This window comes from Callorhinus ursinus, unplaced genomic scaffold, assembly GCF_003265705.2.
Source record: "Callorhinus ursinus isolate GAN/ISIS: 27379988/994484 unplaced genomic scaffold, GSC_fseal_2.0 scaffold12, whole genome shotgun sequence".
NCBI classification, from domain to species: domain Eukaryota; kingdom Metazoa; phylum Chordata; class Mammalia; order Carnivora; family Otariidae; genus Callorhinus; species Callorhinus ursinus.
Genome location: NW_027397074.1, coordinates 40,643,080 through 40,658,188, shown reverse-complemented (window position 1 = coordinate 40,658,188; position 15,109 = coordinate 40,643,080). Strand labels below are relative to the sequence as shown.

General features: G+C 40.7%; 1 protein-coding gene across 5 annotated transcripts in view; it reads right to left on the bottom strand.

Moving 5' to 3' along the window:
* PALS2 (protein associated with LIN7 2, MAGUK p55 family member) overlaps positions 1-10,582 on the bottom strand; it is a 135,645-nt gene extending 125,063 nt beyond the window's left edge. For 2 of the 5 annotated variants that reach the window (XM_073898976.1, XM_073898975.1), the window contains exon 1: positions 10,385-10,582. The gene's annotated coding sequence lies outside the window, so the exon portion shown is untranslated. Of the gene's footprint in view, positions 1-9,665; positions 9,783-10,384 lie in introns of those variants that run through there. The other 3 variants (XM_073898979.1, XM_073898977.1, XM_073898978.1) reach the window with 3 other exon arrangements.
* Between the last annotated feature and the right edge of the window lie 4,527 nt (positions 10,583-15,109).

The window sequence follows — 15,109 nt, the reverse complement described above, 5'->3', positions numbered from 1 at the left end:
TAATAAAGGCTCTTATTTATAAGAAACCCTAAAAAACGCTTCTTAAAATTTTAAGAACTCCCTACCCCATCCCCCCCAGATTGGAAATCCTGAAGTTTCTTTCAAGAAAGTAGGGGTAAATGGAAAATAACTGTATAGTCCCTGGTACTGCCAAATTTAATTGCATAAAATGTTGATCTGTTTGATATATTTTATTTAAGGTTTTAATTGGATGAACATTAAAAGTGTATAAGGATTTTTAACGGTTCATTCACAACCACAACTCCTTGCCCTTATTTCCCCCGTAACATCTTAAATTCCTTCAGGGGAAATTTCTCTACCTTCAGGTTTTCAAGAACCTAATGCTAAGAATGATGAGGGCGTCCCTTGATGACTTCGCCTATATGCCTCACAAGGTGCTCTAACCTTCTTAAAAACATGGTTTAAAGTTTTTTCATTTATCCCCATTCCAAAAGATTACTAGTTTAAAAAAGAAAATGAAAAGCATTTGAATCAACTTACATAAAAATATGCATGATCATTGTTTAATTTCTGAAATATGTAACTTCGATGAATTAAATTTATTTAACTCAGTTACCCACATTTCTTATATCAAAATCCCAGATAGAAGGGCATTTAATAGATAAATAAAAACATAAAATTTTATTTATGTAAAGTTAAATTTTCCATGGAACATTTTATTATATGTATACAGACATATATATTCTAGGTAAAAGAGAAAGACAAATCCACTTGAAGACAGCCACATTCATCCAAAATACTAAAAAATTACTTTTATGAGATAATGGACCATTAGCAACATATTACAACTATGGTCATTCTCTTCATTAAAAAAAAAAAAAGCTACATTATCAAACACTATTTACTTCTGTAGACTTTTAGAGGGAAAGCAGAAGGAAAAAATCAGGGTTATGTGAGTTTTATAAAAATCTTCATATTATGTTGGAAGGAATCTTTGAGGTCACATAGTCATCTTTCCACCCAATCTCCCGTTGTAAACACATTTAAATATCATGTAAAAATAAGACTTATTAACTTTAGTTAACAGCACATAATTTACCGGACTACTTTAAAAGCAAAGTTCTTTTAAAAAATATTTACTAAATGAGATATAGCTCATACTGGGGTGAAAGAAAATGAGAGTAATGAATCAAGCAAAGGCAACTGAAAATGTTGTTATTCAATAAATATTATTCACTGCACATACAACACTGTACCAAACAGTAAGAGAAGAAAATGACACTGACAATTACTGAACACTTAAAATGTACCAGACTCCGTGCTAGACACTTATATTTTCTAATTAAAATCTTACACTAACACTATAGATATTATAACCTCTGTTTTAGAGATGAGGTATATTGAGTTCAGTGCTAACACCAGACATGTCTGCCAGTAGGCTTACTGTCTGTACCACATAGAGCTCCGAGTTCTGAAAAAGTAAAAGAGCTGGAAGTTAGAAAATCTGTGATTACAACCCATGTCTAACTGTCCTGCCATGCTAAGTAAGGAAATGATGAAATGAAGACCCTAATTTCAAGGAATTGTAGGATTAACTATGTAAGCAGTGAAAATATTTTGCTAGTAAGCAAAACTCCAAGTAATATTTATTAATAGTTAATGAAAAACCAATGTTTCCTTTAGTAGAAAAATAACTCAAGCATTAAGCTGGTATAGCAATAAGGTACTTATAGTATTATCCTATAATTTACAAACTGTCATTTGTATTAAAACAAAATTTTCTACAACTCCCAAAACTTTGGAAGCAGCTAGGACATGAGCTGTCATCATATTGCCAGATTAGAAGCTATGCAAATTAGCTGCAACTGGGAGTAGTATTCCGAATATCTTAGGGAGTCATTTTTTATACAAAACAGAATTTCTTTATATATAATTTATAATATAACATTAAACATATATTTCTTCATATATATAAATGTATTTTACATATACACACACACGATATTTTATTTAATACAAAATCATAGAGTTATATCATTCTTCATATGAAAATCAAGTTGAATGCTTTGGAGAGACCCAAAGAAAGCAAGTGAGAAAAAACCCAAGAAAACAAAACGCTATCTGCTGTATAATTAAACATAAGCACACAACTAAAAACAACTGAGGAGTCATAAAACGCTACAAGGATCCTACACTCAGATTCTTTTTGATTTTTAAGTTCTTGCTCCAAAGCTAGGAATCAGTGATAACGCATTAGTTTTTAGAATAATGACACAGAGCTCCAGAGAAAAAATACATACTCAAAGACTGGCACATAAATGTACAGTATATTTATATTTTTAAGTAAAAATACATTATTTAAAGTATGTGTGAATTATTTTCGACTCCTCACTTAAATCAGCTTTCAGTCAACCACAAACTACTACCAGTCCTAATCAACTCAGATTAGGTTTTACTCGTGATATGTGCTGCTTTGGTATAGGTATAAAACTTTTTTCAGGAATGATACACAAGAAACTTCTGGCAATAGTTACCTTCAAAATAGTGTTTCTCAACCTCGGCACTATGACATTTAGGTTTGGAGAATTCTTTGCTGTGGGAGTCTGTCCTGTGCATTGTTTGTAGCCTCCCTGGCCTGTATCTGATAGATTCCAAAAGCAGCAATCACCTCCAGTTATGACAGCCCAATGTCCCTGAGGGAAGTGAAGGGAGGGCAGGAAAATCATCCCTGGCTAAGAAACAATGATTTACAAAGAAAGGGACAAGATGGGGCAAAAAGACTTTTACCAGCCCTCCTTTTCTGGACTATGTGAATTACTATTGTAGTAAGCAAATGGTCCTCCAAAGATACCCAGGTCTTAGGCCCTGGAACCTGTGAATGTTACCTTATTTGGAAAAAGGGTCTTGGCATATGTTAAGAATCCTGTGATAGGGAGATTATCAGGGGTCATTATGTGGGCCCTAAATGCCATTATATGTGTCCTTAAAAAGAAAGGCAAAGGGATGGGGCACTGGGTGGCTCAGTCGTTAAGTGTCTGCCTTCGGCTCAGGTCATGATCCCAGGGTCCTGGGATCGAGCCCTGCATCTGGCTCCCTGCTCAGCGGGGAGCCTGTTTCTCCCTCCCACTCCCCCTGCTTGTGTTCCCTCTCTCGCCATGTCTCTCTCTCTAATAAATAAAATCTTAAAAAAAAAAAAAAAGGCAAAGGGAGATTTCTCTTTCATGCACATAGGAGAAGGTGTTAAGAACAGAGCTAAGAGAGATCTGAAGCCCTTGAAGATTAAAGTGATGGAACCACAAGCCAAAGAATGCTGGCAGCCACCAGAAACATGAAAGAGGCAAAGAACAGATTCTCTTCCTGAGCCTTTGAGGGAGTGTAGCCCTGCCAACACCCTGATTTTGGTCCAATGATACTGATTTCAGAACTCTGGCCTCCAAAATTGTAAGAGAATATATGTCTTTTGTTTTAAGCCACCAAGTTTATGGCAAGACACAGAAAACTGACACAATCATATAAGGGTTTTTGATTTTAAAAATCTGCTGATGAGCAAATGAGATAATGTATGGAGAGAATTTAGTGTAGTCCTAAAACACAGTAAGCATTCAATAATATTGTCCATGCCATTGACACTATGACTAAGCTTCAAGCTCTTGGTACTGAGAAGAAAAATTAAGGAGGTTCAAACAGTAAAACCAGGCATACATGCACAAGGCTTATGTGAGTGAAAGCACATAAATCAGCCACTGACATGGTGTGAAATTGCCAGTTATGTAAGTGTTGTGCTATGATTTGTCCTGTACTGAAAAGATAAATTGTGCATGAGGCCAGCCAATGTAGCTTCTTGGGAGAGGCAAGTCTGAACACTTATTAGTAAAGAAGAAATAAGGGAACAAAGAAGGGAACAGTATAAAAGTGAGCAAAGCAAAGGAAATCAATTTGATGCTTGTAGAGATATCTATCTGGCTAAAGCAGACACCATGGTAAGAGACCAAATTCTAGGGTTAGAGTTATGTAAATGGTATATGACCCTAAAAGCTATGTTAACTGATTTGGTTATTAAAGAGAATATTTTACAGAATGTATTACTTTATAAATATTGGCTCTTGTTGATTTTAAAAATATAAACATGATCTGGCCCTACACCAGACTTACTAAATTAGAATCCTCTAGTATAGAATAACTCTAAAGGATTCTGATGCCTACTTAGGTGAAGAACCCCTGTACCAAAGTCAATTCATGGTAAATGACCTAAAGAATAAAAATATTATAAAGTATATATCATACCCTAGAAGTATGTATTTAGCTAAAATGGCTTAGCATTTTCCTAGGTCAAAACTCCTAATTCCACCACATACTTTCTTTAAACCATATGCCCTTGATCTGCTCATTTTCCTCATACTTTCTCACAAATTGTTCTAGAAAAATTTCATGCATCCTCAGCCGCCCTACCCCAGTTTTCGTATCTTTCTAACCCAACTAAGATCTAACAATATTTTACAGAACAAAGGAACCATGTAAAAGTAAAGTTCCAGTAATACACTATATTATAAACAATTTATAAAACTGCCCTACTGACCATTTATTGTAATAAAATCTTAAGTACATTTATCAAATGAAATTCTAAATCACTTTAAAAAGATTTCCAAAAGCATAAAATTATCAAGTAGGTCTATGAGAAGCTAATAAGTTAATCACAGTTCAATTCAATCTACTTAAGTGCCATTAAGTAGCTAACAAAGTGCTAGGCTCTAAAAGATACAAAGTATATGGAAATCTCAGTGATTTAAAAACAAACTTCACCAGCACCAGGGTAAAAGAAACGGTGATCTGGGAAGATGAACTAAATATAATCCTAAAAGGAATCTCCTTCGTTGGGGGGCGGAAGGGTATGTGATCTTGCTGGGCTTTACCCTAGCCTGGGCCTGTTTCATGACTAAAGCTAAAAATAAAGCAACACAAGTTAGTATTCAGATAATTAAGTTGAACATTAGCTTTTTTCTCTCCCACAAACACCTACATCAATTTATGCATATTCTCAGGTATTTCTATTCACCTTAGTACTCTTCAGAAATTTCAGTCACATCAAATTCTATTGATTTATATTTCCACCAGCAAGGTAAGAGAGCACCTGTTAGTCTCTATCCTCCTGAAAAGTAGTATCAAATTATTTTTTGGTCTAATTTGTGAAAATGGTACCTCATAGTTTTAACTTATATTTATGTGTGAGGTTGAATATATATGCTTAGGGACCACTTGGATTTCCTTTTCTATGATTTATCTGTCTATAATCTTTCCCCATCTTTACGGATGGTCTTTTTCTTATCAGTTTACAGGTATTCATTATATATCAAGGAAATTCACCTTTTGTCTGCAATACAAGTTGCAAATATTTTCCTGTTTCTGTATTATTACCATGCTATTTCTGATCATTTCTTTCCTTCATGTATATATCTTACTGTCCTAAATCAAACTGTAAATTCTTTCCACAGGACAGTGCTTTTCCCAGATCTTCTAACTTCATATACCAGCAAAATTTAAAAGAAGGGGAACCAAACTTCTAGAGGGTGGTCAAGGGTGAACATTAATTATCACTGTCATCTACTTGGGTTTTCTCTCCAATCCCATTTCACATGGTTACAGCAAATACCACCAAGTTCTAATAGTACAACATAGTTTGTTGAACAGGGGAAGAATGGGCACTAGATGAATCTCTTTCCTGTTGTCTGGGCTAATACTGAAAAAACCGAGAGATGCTGGCAGCCTTATTTTCCATTAAGAGGACTAGGAAGTGATCCTCTGCAGCAAGAGAAGAAATAAAGGAAATGCATGTGGAGAAGAGAGAGATGAAGTGTATCATGCTGGTACTGGATGGAATCCTGAGTCTCAACCTTCGGATTCCCTCAGATACTCCTTGCATCTTTATAATAAATCTTACCTCTTGTTTATATCACTTAGATGAATTTCTATTACTTAGAGCCAAAAGTAGCCTACTTACTACAACTACCATCTACTCAGAAAGGGACACTTTAACAAAAGTTGAGGAAGGACAGAACCTCAGATTTTTTTTTTAAAAAAAGGAATATTTATTTAATGACAGCTGTGTGCCAGGAACAGGTCTGAGTCCTTGAAATATAGTTAAATAAAAGAGCTACAACTAGTGTTTCCACGGGGCTTACATTCTAGTGAGAGTAGACAGATAATAAAATAATATAAAAATACAATTTCAGATAGTGATAAGCGGTTTACAGAAAATTTTTTAAAGGTAATGAGATAGAAGGAAATAAGGATAGTGTCATTCTAATCGGGTGGTTAGAGAATACTGCTTATCTGAGAAGACAATATGTGAACTGAAACCTGAAATGATGAAAAGGAGCCAGTCATGTAGTGTTTTAGGGAGAGAATTCCAGACAGAGTGAACAGTCCTAAGTCAGGAACAAACCATGACATTTCTGAGGGACAAAAAGAAGGGCAATGCCGAAAGAATATAGTGAACGAGGAGGATGTTACAGAAGTGGTAAAGGAGTAACAGATCTAAGAGGAAAGGATGTGAGTTGGGATCAATTCATGTATAGGAACTAGTAGACAGTGGAAAGAATTTTAATAACTTGAGCTTTACAAAAAACACACTATATTACCTTTAATTCTCATACTGCCTTGCATCAGTGATAACTTTAAGAAAACAGGCCTTAAAAATTACCATCCCCAAGCATTTGACACAATCCTGAAGTTAGCTAGAAAGGAGTATGTCCTAAGCAGAAAATATCATTTCTAGTATACCATGAACATTTAAAAAAAAAAATTTTAGGACAAAAGCAAAGCCATTTAAAAAGAAAAATCTAGGATGATAAAATGATAGAACTATAAATTCTATCCCATCTACTATGATCAAGAATGTACAAAGGTCTTAGCTATGAAAGAACATAAACCTTAAGCTCTTTATAAGCTACTATAAACATAACATCCTTTGTTTACTGAGTTCACTATTATTGAATTGGACATTGCCAAAAGGGGAAACCAGACTTCTGACTTTAAGAATAGCCACAATATAATGGTCAACAAAGTCGTGAGTTTTAATTTTATCTTTACTATTAAGAAAAAGGAAGAACTTCCCCTTTGTGGTGAAACTGGGTACAAGGGATGTTGTGATAGCTCCTCCTCTGAAAGCTTTTTAAAATAGAAGCCCAATCTGTTTGAAGAGGTCCAGATATAGTACACCTGTATCTCCAGATCTTTCCAGACGGCTAATATCTGTGTACACTAAGCATGTAATTAAACCTACATTGCTACCAAGATTAATGTCAGTAAAGTCAGACTTTGAAAGCTCTAATGTAGTCATGAATCTCATCTTTCATCATGTGAGATATTTAGTTAGCTCACTTAACAACAGACCAAAAAGTAGACTGTTAATAACACAATCTATAAAGAGAGGTACTTTGTGAGTGGTGGTGTGAGTTAAAAAAATAAAAGTCACTAGACACCTTGATCAAGACTTGATTCAGAGTGCATCCTCCCCAACACATTTCCAGCAGTTTGGCAAATTGCCCAGGGATGATTAGCAGCCAGTGTATGTAAGGGAGGGATATGGTCAACCTAAAGTGTATAAAGTCTCCCCCTAGTGGTCACAGACAAATAAGAAGAGTGGGGAAATCATTGCAGCCTCTGTGAGACTGACCAAAAATACACCATACAGAACCTGGTCCCTACAAGAAAGAAATAAAATTTTTAATTCAATACTAGCAACCTATCAGTAAAGCGATTTTTATGCTTATCTGCTCTTATGATATTCATAAATGTAAAGCCCATTTTTGGAAGGAAAGAACCTACAGGTAAAATAAAACTAGCATATTTTTTCTCAGTATATTTTTTTAAAGGAATAAACAGTATCTTCAGACAGCCCAGTATTTGTTTTATCTAAAACAGGCAGATGTTCACTCTTCCTGAAATAAATATCAGCACATCCCTTGCAAGTTAACCATATTTACCTGAAGTAGAGTTCTGGCACAAATTTAGTCATTTACCAAATGAACTGCCTTGAAAAAGAAAATTATCAGTGCAACACACTCTTTCAAAAACCACCTAGAACTAGATAATTTATAATACAGTAAGTGATGTCAAATATACAAATGGGTTCTCTTGCTTCTTTTAATATTTGTTTTCTTGGTGTTTTTACAATTGGATAGCCTTTCACCAGCACTAACCCTGTATTATTTGCAACTCTCAACAATAATTTGCTGTTACTCGCTTTTAACAAAGCTTGGATGTCAAAAATGTGAAAGGCGTTTAATTAAAACATCTGCTGTCTTCCAACCATCCATTAAGTGGTAAAGTACATTAAAAAAAGATGGTAAATACTCAACCTCAATTTAAAAACAGCCTTTTAAAAAAGGTAACACAATTATGGTTGTCTTGGTTATCCCAAGCTAAAAGGGGGGGGGGAGAGGGGAAGGAGGGAGGGAAGCAGGGGGTGTAGTCTTCTGGAACAATTTCAGCCTGAAATGAGACTCAGGAAAAATAAAGCAAACCCCTCCCTCAAATATTTAAGAAAAATAGGATTCATTTTTTTAAAAATCCAACAGTTGGCTCAAAGAACAAAAAAATGATTCTGTCTTATTTAGCGCTTCCAGACTTGCTCAAGCACCTTAATTTTTCCAGTGTTTATTTAATCTAAAATGTAAAATAATTCATTTTCAAATTCCAGGTGAGAAAGGAACTGAGTAGCACCAATTGGAAAAGGACACACACACACACACACACACACACACACACACACGGATGTTTTTTCATAAAGATATTTAGTGTGAAACCCCAAAGGACAAAACAGAACAATTAAAAGTGTTACCATTTGAATATTATGTAACCCTAGTCTAAAATAAAAGAAACATGGACCTTAAAAAGTAACATGTTGTGCAAACATATTTTTAAACATGTACTTAAATACATGATAGATTTCAGATACAAATGACCTCAAAATGACACAACCCACAAAAGTTCTTTGTTTACTGTAATGAGGCCTCAGAACATATGACTATAATCAGGCCTGATACCTTACCATAACTGAACAGGAGGTACCTAAAATAAGCAATATTACCTAAGGTCTGTTGTTATACGTAGTACCGCAACTATCTCCGCATTGATAACACTGTTACCTCGCCTAATATATTCGACATACATAAGTTTCCAAACGACGATTTGAAAGATTTCACGGGTAGAAATGGCTGCTAAATCATACTCCAATTGAAGAGCATTTTAACACACCTCAAATGTTCCGAGCCATATTACAAGACGACCAATTCAGGAAGCATAAAGTAAAATTCCAACAACCCCCAAAGGCGTAGGAAAGAGTAAAACGTGGCTAGCTTGACCTTAACAGGCTGTTTATAAGTAATGCGGAGAATTTTCTGAGCTTCCCAATCAGCCCTCAATTCCCTTCCTCGCTTGTCCCCAACCCCCTTAAATAAATGCAAGCCCCAACTGATGAAGTTTAATGGATGTAATCTCCAGCTGTAATCCCAGGAGCTGGTGAGATTGAGACTAAACTCCCAATAAAGTGTTAAAAAAAGTCCTTCTGGAAAGGAAAAAAACACATATATATCCACCAACCAATCCACAGCCTGTCATCATACCGGCCGTATGATCCCTCACTTGACTCCCTCCCGGCCCTCCACCCTGCCAAAAAAAAAAAAAAAAAAAAAAAGCCCCAGTACCTTTCTGGTTCCAGATTATGTACCCAGGATCCGAAAACACTGCCTCAGCAGCGAACGCCTCCGGAGCAACGTGTGCTCGGCCCACAACCACTTCGACCAAACGAGTCTCGTGCCTCGGAAGTAGCAGTAATAGTTGCAGAAAGCCTCCTCCCCCAAGAACTTGGGGCTCGGGAGCACGCCAGAAGCCGGCTGAATCGCCCCCTCTCGACACTGACCCCGAAGGTGTCAGTCACAGCAACTACCGCCCCCGGCGCGGCTCCCCATTCATGCCTTAAACGCCACTCCCGCCGCAGAGGGTGTAGGCGCCCGCGCACCGCTCCCGGCCCCGGAGGGGGCCCCGCGCGCCCCCAGCCCCAGCCTTGCCCCAACCGGGGCCGCGCCGGGGAGCGCGTGGAGAGAGCGGGGCGCCGCGCGGCGGAGGGCAGCATGGGCCAGACACGTTGCCGCGCTCCGGCCCGCCCGCAGCACCGGAGCCAGGGGCCCGGCAAAGCGCGCCCTATGCGCCTGCCGGGCCGGGTCAGGCGCGCTAGCAGCCCTCCCCAGCCGCGCCGCCTCCGCCGCCCCGGCCCCCCGCGCGCCGAGCCCAGGTGCTGAGGGGGCGGGGCGGGCCGGGGTCCCCGCGTGGCGCACGGCGACGAGCAACAGGGCGCCCCCCCCCGACCGTCTCGGCGCGCGGCGAGACCGTTACCCGAGCAGCGTGGGGGCCCCAGCAAACTCACCGGCTCGCACCTCGGCCGCCTCCGCGCCGCCACCGCTCCCCTGCGCCCGCCGCTGCTGCTCTCTCTCAGCCGCAGGCGCCGCCGAGCAGCCCCATCTACAAACTCGGGGCTCGTAGTTGGGAATTGGAAAAGCGGTTCTCACTCCTCTCCGCGCCCCTTCCCTCCGCCCCCTCCCTCGCTCCCCACTCCGCCCCGGCTCCGGTCGCCGGCGCCGCCGCCGCCGCCACCGCCGCCACCGCGCGCTCGGCCAGCCTCCCCTCAGCCGCCCTCCTCCTCCTCCGCTTCCCCCTCCTCCTCCTCGCGCCGCCGCTGCCGGGGGCGCGCTCCCTCCCGGCCTCGCGCGTGCGCCGGACGCCGGGGAGCGCGCGCTCGGGCGCGAGGAGGCGTCGCCACCTCCGCGAAGCTCGGCCCCGCCCCTCCGGCCGCGGCGCGGCGGCCAGGTGGAGCCCCCCTCCCAGCGCCCGCAGACCGCGCCCGCGGCGCCGAGGCCTGACAGCGCCGCCTGCGCCCGGCGGCCTCTCCCAGGGTCTCCCGGCGCCGGCCGCCAACCGCGCCCGCGAGAGGGTCGGTCAGACCCAATCCCCCAATCCGCGCCTGGGCTTCCGTCCGAAATCGCCGCTGTCATTCAGCATTTACTGATAGGCGAGGTTCTCCATGGGGCATAAAGGAGGCTCTTCCCTGCCCTTTCCAAGAGTTTACATTCAAAGAACCCAGTCATGGGGCACAAAGCATAAACAGACTCGAAGAAAAGCCTCTGGAGAATCTCCTCCCTTCCCCTTCACACACACAACCCTGGTTCTGATGTGTGTTTGGCAGGGTCTACAGCGCTGAGGTGTCCTTCACGAATTTTCTCCCAAAGGCCCAACTGGGGAGTGTGATTCACACCCGAGGAAATGGACTGACATGAGCTCTTCTCCTAGCACCCAGTATCCCGTGGAACTCCCGGAGCCGGCTTCGCCGGACATTCCCAGGACACCAGGTGCTCAGCTCTTCCCAAACATCTGGCCTTCCCAGACCTCCGAAGGGGCGACTTCGCCATCCTTGCCACCTCAACTCTGACCCTGCGGAGAGTATGGTGAACTGTGAGGAGTGTCCGGGCCTGAGATGACACATTTTGACAGGAGCGCAGATTTAAGTTTTCAGTTGAAAGGAACTGAGCAATGCAGTGCAACAAAGACTCTGGCCGGAAAAACAGCAAGGATTCCAATTCCTTTAACATCTACCTAATCCCAGAAGATGTCTGTGAACTGTCAGACCTGTGATTGGGGGCTTTTGAAACAGCTGTTGTGTTCTTCCTGAAATTGGAGAAACTATGAAGATGTTATTTAAATTTTACAAAATGTTTACTGCAGTCCTTACAAACAGTGGCTGTAGAAAGTGCAAATAAAACTTGACATGTGAGGAATATCCCATCAGGAGACCTCTATGCAGCCTTTCTTGGCTTCTCTTGGGCGTGCTGCACAGTGCAGCAAAAGCAGGATAGTATACGGTAAATGTTTGCAGAATGAATGGATGCATCGTGGTCCTTTGGACTCAGAGATGGAGTTTCAAACTATGTAGGCTCCCCCCTCTCTGTGAGTGTGGTTAGCATGAAAGAGAGGGAGAGAATACTATGGATGAGGTGTATTAAGAAGGCCTAGTTCCCTAAAGAGTGTTTTTTTCTCCTTAGCCTCAACCAAGCATCAAAGATTAATTTACTTTTCCAGTAGGATCATTAATTTTGCAAACACGCAGGGGGAGTTTGTAGAGTATTAATTGAGAAACTTCTTTCCTGGAACATCAAACCTGAGGAGGGGAAATTGGAAGCATTGGAAGCATTTATGGAGACTTGAAGGTACTAAGGGGAACAGAGTAGCTTTGGGCACATGTGCTGCCCCCCCCCCCCCCACCCCGTAGTCAGGCCAGCTGGATGAAATGAAGTAGAGTGGGTGGTGTGCCCAAGAGTGAGGCAAGGTGGAGGCAGAATGGACGAAGGAGGCTTCTCTTTTCAGAGACTCGACATAAATTTGACATCTTCCTTTTCCTCCTCTTTGCTTCCCAGGCTCATTTGCTTCCCACAGGATACCCAGTGGCTCATTCCTGCTGCACCCCACCCAGGCCTCTGAACTTTTATTCTCCCTTCTGATCCCCAATTTCACCACATCCCCTCCTGCCCAGCTAGTGCCTGAAGCTCCTCTGGGGGGAGGGGATGAATGTCATTTTGGGGTGTGTTTTTGATCCCTACTGTGCACTTTTATTTTCTCAAGGGTCTTCTGGAAACAATGTCCTAACTTCCTACTCTACCTCCATTCCCTGCAAATAGGAGGAAGTTTTGGGGAGAGAGAGACAGGGGAGTCTCTGCCTCTCAAATCACATGTAGACCTCGCTGCCTTACAGCTAGGACCAGCCCTGGCTAGCTCCCTTATTCTTGCATGTACCAAGGACCCAGCGTTTGGGAGCAGGAACAATTATATTTTATTTACAATCCTAAGTTTATTCTCTAAATAATGACATCAGCTATTAGATGGAGGCTTATCACAGTTTTCTGCCTCTGATCCTCAGAGCCAGAAAAATGATTTTGCTCCACAACTATTGCTTCAATTGCTTCTCTTTAGGATTCTCTTGCCAGTGAAGTTTCTCTTTCAGCATCTATATTTTATCAAATGCTCATATACAGGTTATATTATGAAACACTACTTTTTATAAATAATATGCCACTTTATGACATTCTGCCCTTCCTCTAAACTTTAGAGGTGGGACATGCCAGAATAAATTTAAAGTGATCTAATAGGAACATTGGAACTCTCATCATTGCTTGCCAGCCCACCTTTCTGAGAGGTCATAATTTCTGAGACGCTACCCATCCATTTCCCGTATCTGTTACAACTTCTTCATTCCAGAAAGGGGAATGTTATGATTGAAAATGATGGGGAATCCTTCTCTTCAGTGTCCTTAATGATCTGACTTTTCATTTCCTTCAAGGTTACTCTAGAGGGATAATTTCATCACAGCCTGATATCTCCTAACCATAACTCAATTTAAAGTCTGAATTTTGATTCTTAATTCCAGAGCATCCATCATTGGCTCTATTTCCTCCTTCCAGTATAAACAAAAGCTTCCATACTTTTAATATGATTGTGTTTTCTTTTCTCTTCTGACCTGCTTTGCTACTTCAGAAACTGAAAATTTTACTAAAGAACAAGCCCCAAATTTTAGCAGAGCAAGTTACTTGCTCGTTTTCCAACTAATCCATCATAATAAGAGCAGTGATGCTCCTGGAATATAGCTTTATGAAAAATTGCAACTGACATGCATCACAAAGTCCAGCCAAGCTTTCCCCCAGAATACTTTATTTAGCCTCACCCCTTTTATCTCTGTTCACTAAGCTAGGTCAGACTCCAATTTCCAGCCTCCTTGCTAACCTTTCTAATTCAAGTCTCTCTCTTGCTTGCTTGCAATTTTCCCTACACTTAGAACAGTGCTTCTTGCTTTTGGCTATGTATTGGGATCATCCAGAGAACTTTAAAAACGAAAAAACAAACAAACAAAAATCACTAATAGCTGGGTCTTGCCTCTAGATTTAATTGGTCTGGGGTGCAGCATGGGCACCAGGATTTTTCAGAGCTCTGCAGGTAATTCTAATATGTAGCTAGAGTTAAGAACTACTGAAATTAGTCATCTTCCAAACAACATTTATACCAAGTCTTCTCAGAACATTGGGGTGGCTCCAAATTACCTCAAGTAATCAAATTAAAATACCTAATCCTGTGCTTTAAGACTCTTTGCCAATTGACTAGAATAGTCCCCTTTCAAAACAGCTTAAATTTATCTCCTTCCTAAAGCTTCTCCAGATTAGTCTAACCTGGCTGCCTAAAGATCGCTGTTCCCAATTCTCTGAGCATTCCATCTGGCACTGGTTTACAAGCCCCTGGACCACAGTTGATTGTGTATATTATTGTTTTAACCCAGCTTTCATAGATACCTGTCAGAGGCTTTTCCTGTCATCTAAATCTGAATTCCCACTAGGTCAACAGACAATCTCAAAATAAACAGAAATGTTATTCTTAGCAGAACTTTCTTCTACCCATCTGAAATCAGAACATTCCCTGACACAACGGCAGTTCATTTTTTGATCACCACAATTAAAGCCAACAGTTATAAAAATTTATGTGTTTGGGGTTCTTTCTTGTTTCTTATAAAATAAGAACTATATATCTCAGTATATCTCCGACTCTCCTTACCACCACTCATTTACTTTAGATAATGGAATTTTCTTCCACACCCACCTCTCTATTAAAACTATGTCACAACTGACGTTTTCATTCATGTGTTTATTCATTCATTCACTCATTTGTTAGTGATAATTGCTGGAAATAAAATAACATTATCAAAGTATCCCTACCTTATGGTGGAGAATAATAAGCAATTAAAATATCATGTGATAAGTGCTATATCAGGAGTCTTAAGCAGACACAATAGAATCGTGAGGGGAGAGTCTTCGCTTAGTGTTCAAACAATCCAACTTCTCCGCTGTGTTTGAAGAGGTTGACCAGCACACCCATACCTTTTAAACCTCTCCTTTTCTTTCATTCTTCTGATACTATACAACCCAGAAACTTCTTCAACTTCTCTGATTATTCCTTGTCTGACCCCTTGTTGCGTATCTCCTCCCACTTCCTAAATTAAAATATTACACTAAGAAGGAAGAGACTTTTGAGGGAGAAAGTGTAGAAAAAGAGACCACTG